This window comes from Stenella coeruleoalba, assembly GCF_951394435.1.
Source record: "Stenella coeruleoalba genome assembly, chromosome: 8".
NCBI classification, from domain to species: domain Eukaryota; kingdom Metazoa; phylum Chordata; class Mammalia; order Artiodactyla; family Delphinidae; genus Stenella; species Stenella coeruleoalba.
This window is the reverse complement of record NC_137154.1, coordinates 44,557,439-44,569,017: the sequence shown is the minus strand read 5'-3', so window position 1 is coordinate 44,569,017 and position 11,579 is coordinate 44,557,439.

The window sequence follows — 11,579 nt, the reverse complement described above, 5'->3', positions numbered from 1 at the left end:
GAAGAAAGATTTGGGGGCTTCCCTGGTGGCGCAGTGGTTGAGAGTCCGCCTGCCGATGCAGGGGACGCGGGTTCGTGCCGCGGTCCGGTAAGATCCCACATGCCGCAGAGCGGCTGGGCCCGTGAGCCATGGCCGCCGAGCCTGCGCGTCCGGAGCCTGTGCTCCGCAACGGGAGAGGCCGCAACAGTAAGAGGCCCGCGTACCGCAAAAAAAAAAAAAAAAGAAAGAAAGAAATATTTTTTTAAAGATAAAAGAGATTTAAAAAAAGAAAAAGAAAAAGATAGTGCCTGCTGGCTTTAGCAAGGCAGAAGGAGCGCGGAAGGAAACCACAGGCCTCCGTCCGGACCAGCAGGCCGGGGCCCCTCAGTCCGATGCTTTAAAATTAGCAGATGAACCTCTTTCACCTCAAGGCTGGGCACTTTGCAAAGGCTGCCCTGCCCTGGGTCCTGGGTGCGCGAGTCCGTGTGAGCTCTTCTGGAGACGTTTCTCGGTTTGCCAGGGCCCCACGGGTCTTTGGAGCGTGAGCCGGCGGTTTTCAAAACTAGATGTTTCGGGGGCTCGTCTCGGGAGCAGGTCTTGAAAGGTGGAGTGCACAACGTGGGATTCAAGCCGTCTGCTCCTCAGGGAGCAGCTCTGGCTTTGGGGTCCGTTCCCATTGTGCCCGTTGTGGGTTGGGGGCTTCATAACAAAATGGTGTTTCAGCCTTTCCTACCCACTTTAATGTGGTTTTTTTCTCATGTACCCAGTAGGAAGGAGTTGTTCTGCTAGTTCTTAGGGGGTTTTTTTTCAGAGAAAATTGTTCCCTATGTAGCTGTAGATTCAGCATGTCTGTGGGAGGAGGTGAATTCAGGATCTTTCTGTGTCCCCTCCTTGAACTGGAACCTTCGCCTTCCGTTTCTTAGTGGACTTGGTGTTAGCAGAAGGCAGCAGGGAATAGCTGGTGAAGAGCAGAGATACTGGAGTCCAGGAGTCCTGGAATCTCGCCTTTTGCCACTAACAAGCCGTGGGACCTGAGGCAAGCTACTTACCTAGTTAGACCACTTTCTAACACGAGCCATTTCTCCTACCCTGTATGTTTTGAAAGCCTCAGTTGGATCTGTCACAATTAGAGAATGCTACTTGCCCTGGCTTTGATGTTAATTCAGAACCAGACCAAGTTCCACAACCATAATTCTAGCTGTTAAGCTTTAAAATAAATTTTGCTTAAATTGTGGCAAGAAAAACCACTTTGTTATTCTGACTTGAAACTCACTTCCTCCACTGGAGTTGCTTATGTTTATAACATGAAGTTTCCTAATTGGGCAACTATTCTAATATAGCAGAAGACTATACCTAACTCGTCGGATTGTTGGGAGGATTATGAAGGCAGATTCAGTGATGAGCCTGTGATCAATTCCCGGTAACGTCCTCCCTATGAGCAAATTAGCTCCGAATGTCTGACGGTATTCGTCAAACTTACGGATCCTTGTTCAGACCAAGTGGGGCTGGGTCAGTTACCCTTTCATAGGTCATCCTTTTAAAAATGCTTGCTTCTTCCTAGTTCCTGTTGAGAAAAATATTTTTAAGTATCCTTTGTTTTGATTCCACTAATGAATAGTTTCTTCCCTGGGAGAGTAAGTAGCCAATAGAGGCAAGAAAGACCATTTAAAAGAGATAAGAATCAACTCCTAATACTAGAATTTGGAGTGTAGGGCAGCACAGCCTTTTCCTAAAGGTAGTTTTGATGCTCTGGTCATTTGGGTAAGTTAGAGCAGTGCAGGTCAGTTGTGATGCTCGCAGTATAACATCAGGGGCACAGGAAAGGGTTTATGTTACAGGCTAATCCAGTTCATCTAGATCTCAGTGCGCCCACTGATTTGGGTGGAGTAGATGAACAGATTGCAGCCTGTCCTCAGAGTCTTACTTTGCACCAAGCGCCGGCAATAGGAAGGCTGCCCTGGCCTCTAGCCTGACTGTCACCCCCACTGGTGTGACAAAATGCTTCACTTTTCAGCCTCAGTATCCCTACCTATAAAATAAGATTGAGATCCTTCTAAGTTATATGTTCCAGGGTCATTGCCGAGAATTTTAAACAGACTGTCTAGTCTTTGTCAACTGCATTAGTAACTTGAGGTCTTTCTGTGTCGAGTGACTGGAAACATTTTTCGTCAATACAGATTATATTTTTTGCTTATGAAATATATGTATTTGCTCTTTTTGCTTATTCTGCTTACTACAGCAAAAAAATGTTTTTGTAACATTTTTCATTTTGAAAATATTGAGTTTTGGAAAATATCTTAACTTTTTATTCATCTCCCTTGACATAGCTGATCAATTCTAGATTGCCTGCGGCAACACTCCCGGAGCAAATCTGTATTTGCTTTTTTTTTTGTAGTCCACAGCTAAGTAGCAAAGAGGACAATTTTAGGTAAAAGACGTCAGGGCTGGATTTTTCAAGCCTCTTATCCAGAGGTCACTAAATTTGTGAATTCACCTTCTTGTCAATTCTATCTCCTAAGTAGAACTCTAATCCAGTGTGTTCCCCAGAATGTTTTCCATGAAACATCAGCTAGATGTTTGCAATTAGGATGCTTTTAGTGACAAGTCACAGAAAACACTGTTTCAAACCGATTTAACAGTAAGGAAAATTTATTGTATCCTGTGCTGGACATCTGGGATTTGGGGAAAGGAAGGTACAGTTCAATCAGAAGACTCAGTATTGTCAAAGACTCAGCTTCATTCATTACTTTTATCATGAACACAGAAGAATATGTGATGTAATAAAATATGAAAACAATGCAAGACCTATACCCCTACCACAGGCTTCCTGTGTGCCCTTTCTCTGTTGCTGCCCTCTCCATTCCCACATACGATACCTTTGAGTGAGGTATTAACCCTCTTGTGATGATTCAGGGTCATAATTTGAATACTGGTTATTGTTGCGTGTTCCTATAGAAAGTGAGGTGTGTCAGGCTCCTTAGCTCTGCCCTGAATGACCCCAGACTGTTGATTGAAAGGATCTATTCATATGTCCCCACCAGACAGTGAACTCAAGGACCAGGATTATATCTTTTTCATCTCTTTTCCAAGGGCCCAGCATAAGACAACAAGAAGTAGGTGCTCATTTATATTTTGTTCTTAAAATCAAATTTCTTATCTAAAAATGGAGGTTGCAGGAAAAGATTGGACTCTCTGCTCTGAGGTATCCGGTGACTCCATCCTTCTCTCCTACAATGGATTTTGGCAAATTTGTTTTGTTGGAGCCATGTTTACACTTGGACTGTCAATGGCAGCCATTTGGTCCGAGCCCAGATGCCCCTTCCCAGACACGGCAGCCATCAGCAAGTGCACTGCCAGACTCTCCACATGGTTGTAAATTGCAGTTGTAATGTTGCAGTTGTAACGTTGCAGTTTCTTAGAAACCTTTAATACGGCCCACCAGATTTTGGTCTCATTTTGACAATTGTGAAGGCACCAAATATTAGTCAAACTACCGAAAGATGACCCCTCTGAGCATAAGCCTAATAAATGAACCTGTGGGTTGGTTTTTAGTCCCAGACAGACTGGATTCCTCTAAGTGGAGTGGAGTGTCTTTGACAGCATCTTCTCCCGAGAGAGCTCAATGCCAAAACCTTTGTTCTCTCCTGGACTGTTTTGTTCTTTGAAACAATGCTGCTTTGATTTCTCCAGTGGGAGCCAGGGCTCCAATTTCCTTGACTGGAAAGAAGTGGAGACTTCATTTCCTGCCACAGCCCGCTGCCAGGCTGTCCTGACCTGCATGTATGCGCCGTGCCTGCCTGCAGGCACGTTCCTTGCTTCTCTCTCTTCCGGCTGCCCCCAGTGTTCGTGGCAGCGAAGCAATGCAAAGGAGCACTCTTGGGCCAAGGAGGTGGGAGAAGGCAGCACCACCATATTCCTTGGTCGTGAGCACTTAAAGGAGGGACGAATGCTGGGACTGGCTTAATGGATGTTCAAACCTTGCTTCAGCACCTGCAACCCTCTTATCGGTCTAGTCTGAACTTTCTGGCATTGGAGCCATCAGCATCCCTCTTTTTCATGGTTCATAGAAATTGCAGAAGTCAGATTTCCACTCTTCTGATTCCAGGAAGACTCAGGGACTCTTCATGCTGCAATCTCACATTGCATAGAGCTGATCTTGTGCAAAACCCCTATTCAAAGCAGCTTTGAAGCTCTCAGTTGTCATATGAGCTGACAGTGTAATCCCAGGGACAGTTGTGCTATGGCCAGTGGCCCTCTGTTCCCTGTGGTGCGGACAGCAAGTGACTTATAGTTATTTAGCCCCAGGGAATGGGGTCTGAGAATGGAGAGAGGGTTTGGCTTTTGGAAAGAGCTGGGACCTTTTTATTTTTTTTTAACTATGATTTTATTTTATTTATTATTTATTTTGGTTGTGCCAGGTCTTAGTTGTGGCAGGCAGGCTCCTTAGTTGAGGCTCATGGGCTCCTCAGTTATGGCATGCAAACTCTTATTTACGGCATGCGTGTGGGATCTAGTTCCCTAAACAGGCATCAAACCCAGGCACCCTGCATTGGCAGGCAGATTCTTAACCACTGCGCCACCAGGGAAGTCCCGGAAAGAGCTAGGACCTTTGATCCATAGTAAAAGGAGGAGAGTCACGTGGGGACAGTTGTTGGCAAGTCGGTAGTTTCAATGGTAGGAAGAGATGGGGGAATAGAATTGCTTCTCAATGAAGTAGAAGCTGAGTCCCAGGCCACCACAGCTGGGGACACTACAATCCTTCGTGGTCAGCAAGGGGGGCTGTATTAGGTTGTACATCAAGGCTCATCAAACTTTAATGGGATTCTGATCCAGTAGGTCCGGAGTAAGACCAGTTATTCTGCGATTCTAATAAGTTCCCAGGTGATACTAGTCCAAAGACTATACTTGGAGTAGCAAGGTTGTATATCATTACAAATGTGCCCTCGCTGGGGGAACACCCACAGTTATTTTTCATTGGGGCTGAAAAGCCTGGCAAGGCAATTTCACCAGCTAGGGCTGGGGTGTGGAGAGACAGGGAGGGGAGAGTCAGATAAGGCTTAGGGAAGGAGGAGAAGCTGTGAGATGGTTATCTTGAAGAACAGGGAAGTCAACATACTGGGGAGGTAGTGACGTCTGATGGCACAAACTTCAAAGGATCTGGGTGTTCGGAAGAAAGGGCAGACGTGGCTGGAAAGCGTTGGTGGGAAGCAAGGTGGACACTGGCCCACCCGAGGCCATTGGCGTGAAAGGAAGGACAGCAGGGGAAGTGACGGCATCAGGGGACAGCTGGGTTTCCTTCAGAACAAGGTGGCAGGAATGTTCAGAGAGAGATTGGGGATACAGGGACATTTGCTGGTGATGGACTGTGGGACCCAGAGGGTATGGAGGAAGGGCTTCAGAGAGCAGGGGCAGGGAATTGGCGTAGATTAGCAGGTGTATGGAGACGTTCGGGGGCGGGGGGTCCAGGGTGGATGACAGGGGGCACTTAGCCTTCTGCTGGCCTGAGGAGGGAGGGAGGCCCAGTGGGAAGATATGTAACCAGTTCAGGCTGCAGGGAGTGGGGCCGAGGGGGTAGCGGCTCCGGCAGCCCTGGTAACACATAGGTCCTTTTGGGGGCGGCACGTAAGAACTACAGGAGCAACATTGCTCCTGGCACCCGAGTTACAAGTGCCCAACTGCATCACATTAGGACATTTGGCCTTTCCATTTGTCCAGTAGGTGGGGTATTTTCCATCTCCATTTAACATACGGATTGTGGGATCTTAGCTCCCCGACAAGGGATCGAACCTCTGCCCCCTGCAGTGGAAGCACGGAGTCTTAACCACTGGACTGGGAAGTCCCTAGCATACAGAATTTTCAAGTGATCCTTAAAATGGCTTGTTTACAACTTTTGCTAAGTCTTTAGATTGTGTGATAGTGTCCCCAGGAATAATGATTAAATCTGTGTTAAATTTCTTTGTGCTTTCTGGCACAGCCTCGTGACATCTGCGAAGACCTGATTTCCAAATAAGGTCATGTTGGCAGCTACCGAGAGTTAGGAAGTCAGCATATCTTTTGAGGGGGACACAAAAACCTATTACAGGGGGATCTGGAGGCTGACTGCTCCTCACTTCAGGTCCTGTGACCCTCACATACTCACTAGCTCTGCGCACCCCCAGGAAGGAGGGGCTCACTGTCACTGGGACGGGTCTCTTCCTTTCTTTCCCCCTCTCTGTCCCCTCAACATGCAGTTGTGCACGTGGTGGTGAGGGCTGGCTCTCGAGATGCAGTGCAGGGTCCGAATCATGACACTGTGACTTAAAACTTTCAAAAGAGCATGAAGAAAGTTGCTCCTAAACGCTGGCTGAATAAATGAAAGATCTTGGGTGAGGTGCTTAACTTCTCTGAGCCTCGGTTTCCTCATCAGTGAAATACAGATGGTAAAGTACCTGCCTCAAGGAGCTTGGGAAGATGAAATGGAATGATTAATGTACCTGGTCCAGCCTGGCATATACTAAATGCCCAAGAAATGTTAGCTAGAATAATCATAGTAATAAGCCACAGCATAGCACTGGATAGTGTTAATGCATTATTAATATCATTAATAAATAATAATAGTAATCCTCCAAAGACAGTCCATTCCACTTAGAAAAAATACCGAAGTTATTACCATGTCCTACTAGTTCCACGTGTCGCCCCTGCCCCTTTCCAGCCTCAGGCCCCTACTCTACTCGGTCACACTGACCCCTGCATTGACCCTCAGGCACTCCACCTGTGTTCCCACCTCCAGGCCATTGGTTTTGCGCCCCCTCTTCCTGCAGATATCTGCAGAGTTCACTCCCTCACTTTATTTAGGTCTTTGCTCAGAGGTCACGTCCTCATAGTACCCTATTTCAAGTAGCATTTACATCATTCTTGTTCTGTTTATTTCTCTATGTAGAGCACTTTTTACTACTGACATTATATATGTGTTTGTTCTCTTTCTCTCCAATCACCTGGAATGTTTGCTCCATAAGAAGACTTTGTCTCATTCACTGTTATATCCCCAGCCCTGGAATACTGCCTGGCACATAGCTTGGACTCAATAAATATTTATGAGACGAATGGATTTGGAGAGCAATCCCACACCTGTCCAACGCTGTTTTCCATTACCTGTCTGTCTCCTCACAACAACCCTAGAAAGTGGACAAACCAAGGATTATTTCACAGATAAGGCAAATGAAGCCCAGAGAGGTAAAGTGACTGACCTAAGCTAATGGAACTAATTAATGGGGGACCTGGGATGCAGTCTCTGGTATGTGACTCTGTACGTCCCGGGCAGACGTGAACAGCCCTCAAGGATTCACTGCTTATCAGTCACAGCGTTGCATCGTTGAGGCCAAAATTTTCACTGCCTCTTCTCCCATTGATGAGCGTGCCCAATAGGTCTTGGCCTTTCCTGTGGAACAAGGATACAATATCCTGCCAAGGGGATCTTTCTCCTGGGATCCCAGCAGAGGGCGCTATAGAGACAGCATCCTGATGGGTGGCCTTGCTCTATCCCATCCTCCAGGTGATGTAGGCTCGGAGGACAGCCTGTGGGTCTGGACAGCCTGTGTGACTTCAGTGTCCTGCTTCTGCTCCTCTCTGCCCTGAGTTGAGAAATTCCCTTGGCGACAGCCCTGGCTTTCCTTGGAGGATGCTCCTTGGAAGTCTCAGAATCTATCGAGGTAAATGATTCCCTGTCCTCCTGGCCCCACTGCACCGCTGCTATCCTCCAGCAGAAGATGAAAGATGCCCCCTCATTTGGAAGTGGACTCTGTCCTGGTGTAGAGTGGAAGGGAGATGGGAGCCCTGCAGAGCCAGGAGAAAGGCGGAGGTGGGTTCCCCGCCTGTGCCTGGAAAGCCCTCCCTCAAACGTTTGCTGGGAAAGCAACTCTTCCTTGAAGTCTCAACTTCTCCAGGATGTTTCCTCCTCTCCCCTCAGGTGGCCCCTTTCTCCCATCTCAGTGTGTCCACTGCCTGCTCTATGGCCACAAGGGTCTGCTCCTGTCTGCTCCCCCTCTGGACAGTGGGCTCCCTGGGGGGAGAGATGGCATCTTAACTCATGCTGTGTCCCAACCCCTAGCGCCAGGCTGGCACAGATGAGGAACTCACTTTTGCATGTACAAATAATGTAATGTGGGGAACTGGGTGCTTTGTAATTAGACTGGAAGCATTGGGAAATGGTAAGGCTGGGCAGCCACTAAGGAGAAAAAGTCAAGTCCCTTCAACAAGGATTTTTTGATAAATACCGTTTTTAGTTTCTGTCTAGTGGGTACAGATAGGTATGAAAATTGTTAAAATGTAGTGTATAGACTCTAGTCTCTCACTCAGAGTTACCATGAAGTCAACGAAGCTTATGTTTCCAGGCCATTTTCTTTCATAGGACTCCTCTGGGCCCGGAACGCAATTTTGTCTTCTTTTTTAAGAGCCACAACTTCCCCCCCACCCCCAACTGCATAAAATTTGGGTTTCTCAAAACCTAGATTCATGTCGCATTCAATACCTATTTACTGATCCCTAATATGTGCCCAGCACTGTGCTAGGCACTGGGAATAGAGCAATGAATGAGACAGTCCCCACCCTCCTCTTGGAGGAGTAGAAAGTGGAAAGACAAGCATTAAGCAGTTGGTCACAATGCAGTGTAGTAAGTGCTAGGTGGGGAAGTGGGGTACAGAGTGGACTCACAGTGGACAGTGATCATTTTCTTCCCTAGCTGTCCACCCAAATCCCTCCCAAAGTTCCTTTTTTCCCCCCTACACTATATAGCTGGGAGTCAGGGCCTGCTTGACACAAGAGGGGCCCCAAAACCCAGACGCTTGATCCACTAAAGGAAACCAAGGCAACAAGGGGTGGACACATGATTCAAGCTGTCAGCTGTGGGCTTCTGCCCAGGCCTCTGACCTGGACCTGGTGTCACTGGGCAATTTCTTCAGATACTGGCAGCGAACGCTCTGGAGTCTGATGTGGGTGGTTTTACAGCACTGCAGTGAAGAAATAGGAAGTAAATGGCTTGAAGAGCTATAATGGAAGTAAGATGGATAACACATGGTGATTGGCTAAAAAGGGGGTAAAGAATGACTTGGGTTTTTGGCTTGGATGGGGTATCATTCAGAGCCAGAAGAGGAAATGTTGGTTTGAAGGAGAGAGTTCAGCGTTGGACATGTTGAGTTTGAAGTGCTTGTGTTACACTCAGATAAAACGTCCAGAAGCTGGTGGGATGCACAAGTTTGACGTTTTGGAAAGAGGTGTGAACTCAAGATACAGATGTCATCAGCACACAGGTGGTAAGTGGAGCTACAGGAGTGACAGTGTTGAGAGAGGAAAGCAGAACAGTAACATTCATGAACCAGGCAACAAAAGAGAGCTGTAAAAGGAGACCAAGGAGAAGCCTGAGAGGAAAACAAACGAAATAGGAGAGAGAGGAGTCAACTGTTGAATGCTTTTGATAGGTCAAATAGGAAGACTGAGAAATGCCCACTGGACTGAGCTGGCGATTGGAAGCTCAGGCTGGAAGCAGTTCTCATGGCGAGAAGTCTTGGAAAATCTGCTAAGGTCGTTCACATATACATCGGAGGACTACTGTGTGAGCCTCTCTGCTAGTAACTTTCCACGTACCACCTTATTTAGTTCTCATGGCAACCCTTAAACATTAGCCCCGTTTTCAAAAGAAATCAACTCAGAAATGAAATATCTTGCCTAAGATCACATTGCTAATAAGTGACAGGAATGAACCCTAGATCTACAGCTTAAGTCCAAGTTCTTTCCATTCCTCCTTTCTTCTATGTCCAGATCCTGCCATGTAGGATCATTTGCTAATTTGTGATTTGGTTTAACAAACACTTGAGTGCTTATGCATGCTAGGCACCAAGTTCTGGGGATCCAGCAGTGAATGAGACAGTCAAAATGTCATGCTCCGCACATTCTGGAGGGAGTCAACTGCAAATACGCAGCACGTCACGTAACAATGGTAGATGTGGAGATACCTACAGCAGGAAAGAGTTGAAGGATGTGCTCAGCATTACATTTAAAATATGGTAGACAGGTGTGGCCCTTACTAATAAAGGTGGTATCTGAGCCAAGACTTGACAGGGGAAGAGAGCCAGTCATCCAGTTTTCCAGAGGGCAGCAGGAACAGAAAACCTCCAGTGCTTGGCATGTCCCAGGAACCTCAAAAGAGGCCAGGGTGGTGGGAACAGAATGAGCAAGAGCCAGTGGCAGGAAACAACCCGAGAAACAGGGTGCGGGTAGAGGCAGGGAGAAGGGGAGACTAGATCAGACCTAGGGCTGTGTAGATCAATTTTAAGTATTTCCACTTAAAAATCTAGGTTGAAAGTCATTTTGGTGCATTTTGTCCTAAGCGAGTTTTGTTTTGAAGGATTCCTCTTCCTCTGGCTGCTGTGTTGGAGACTAAAAGGAGAGCAAGGGCCAAGCAGAGAATCCAGTTTGGGGTGGTGTGGTATCTAGGTGAGAAATGAGAGCCACAGCTGAAGAGGTGAGTTGTCCAATTTCTAATGTTTTGAAGGAAGAATTAACAAGATTTGATAACTGGACATTGGGTTTGACATCAGGCATTTGCCATTAGAGACTTAAGAAGGAACAGAGAGGAAGAAGGAAAACTAAGAGGTGTCCTGAAAAGAAAAATCACTCAAGGAGTGATTTACTGTCAAATGCTTCCTAGATGAGCAAAACATACTGGATAACAGGCAGCACTGGAGTTACTGGTGATCTTAAGTTTTGGTGTAGGAGTGAAGTGCAGCCTGTTTGGGGGGGTGGGGAAAGAGCTGGCAAAATGAAGGCAACCCTGTTTTGCTGTATTTTAAGGAAAAGCCGACGTCGGCGGTAAGATGTGGAATCTTTTTTTTTTTTTAATTAATGTATTTACTTATTGGCTGTGTTGGGTCTTTGTTTCTGTGCGAGGGCTTTCTCTAGTTGTGGCAAGCGGGGGTCACTCTTCATCGCGGTGCGCGGGCCTCTCACTATCACGGCCTCTCGTTGCGGAGCACAGGCTCCAGACGCACAGGCTCAGTAGTTGTAATGCACGGGCTTAGTTGCTCCGCGGCATGTGGTACATGTGGTAACTTCCCAGACCAGGGCTTGAACCCATGTCCCCTGCATTGGCAGGCAGATTCTCAACCGCTGCGCCACCAGGGAAGCCCGAAGATGCGGAATCTTATCTTTAAGATACGTCACTGTAGACTTAGTGTAGACAGTGTGCTGATACTAAAAGTATTATGTCCTTCATACAAGGCACATGCCCAGTACATCCAAATATTGTCATTCCATAGTATGGTAGGTTGTAAAACACCCTGTTCAGTGTTTTTTGAACAAGATGGGAGTGGGGAGGTGTTGCTCTTTAAGGGGCATCTGAGTTGTTCTTGAAGCACTGGTTGGGGGGACACAGGTCTGACTTCTGACAAGCCGCCACACACCACGTCGAACTCTGGGACTTCCTTTGGCCCAATTCTCTAGCTGAATTGGGAGAATTCTGGCTGTAAACTGAAACCAAGGCCCACCTCTCTAACAAAAGAGGCCACACTTGCTGGGTTAAAAATCAGTTTCCCCCTTGCGGAGGGTTGGGCAGAGCGCCAGGAATGCCA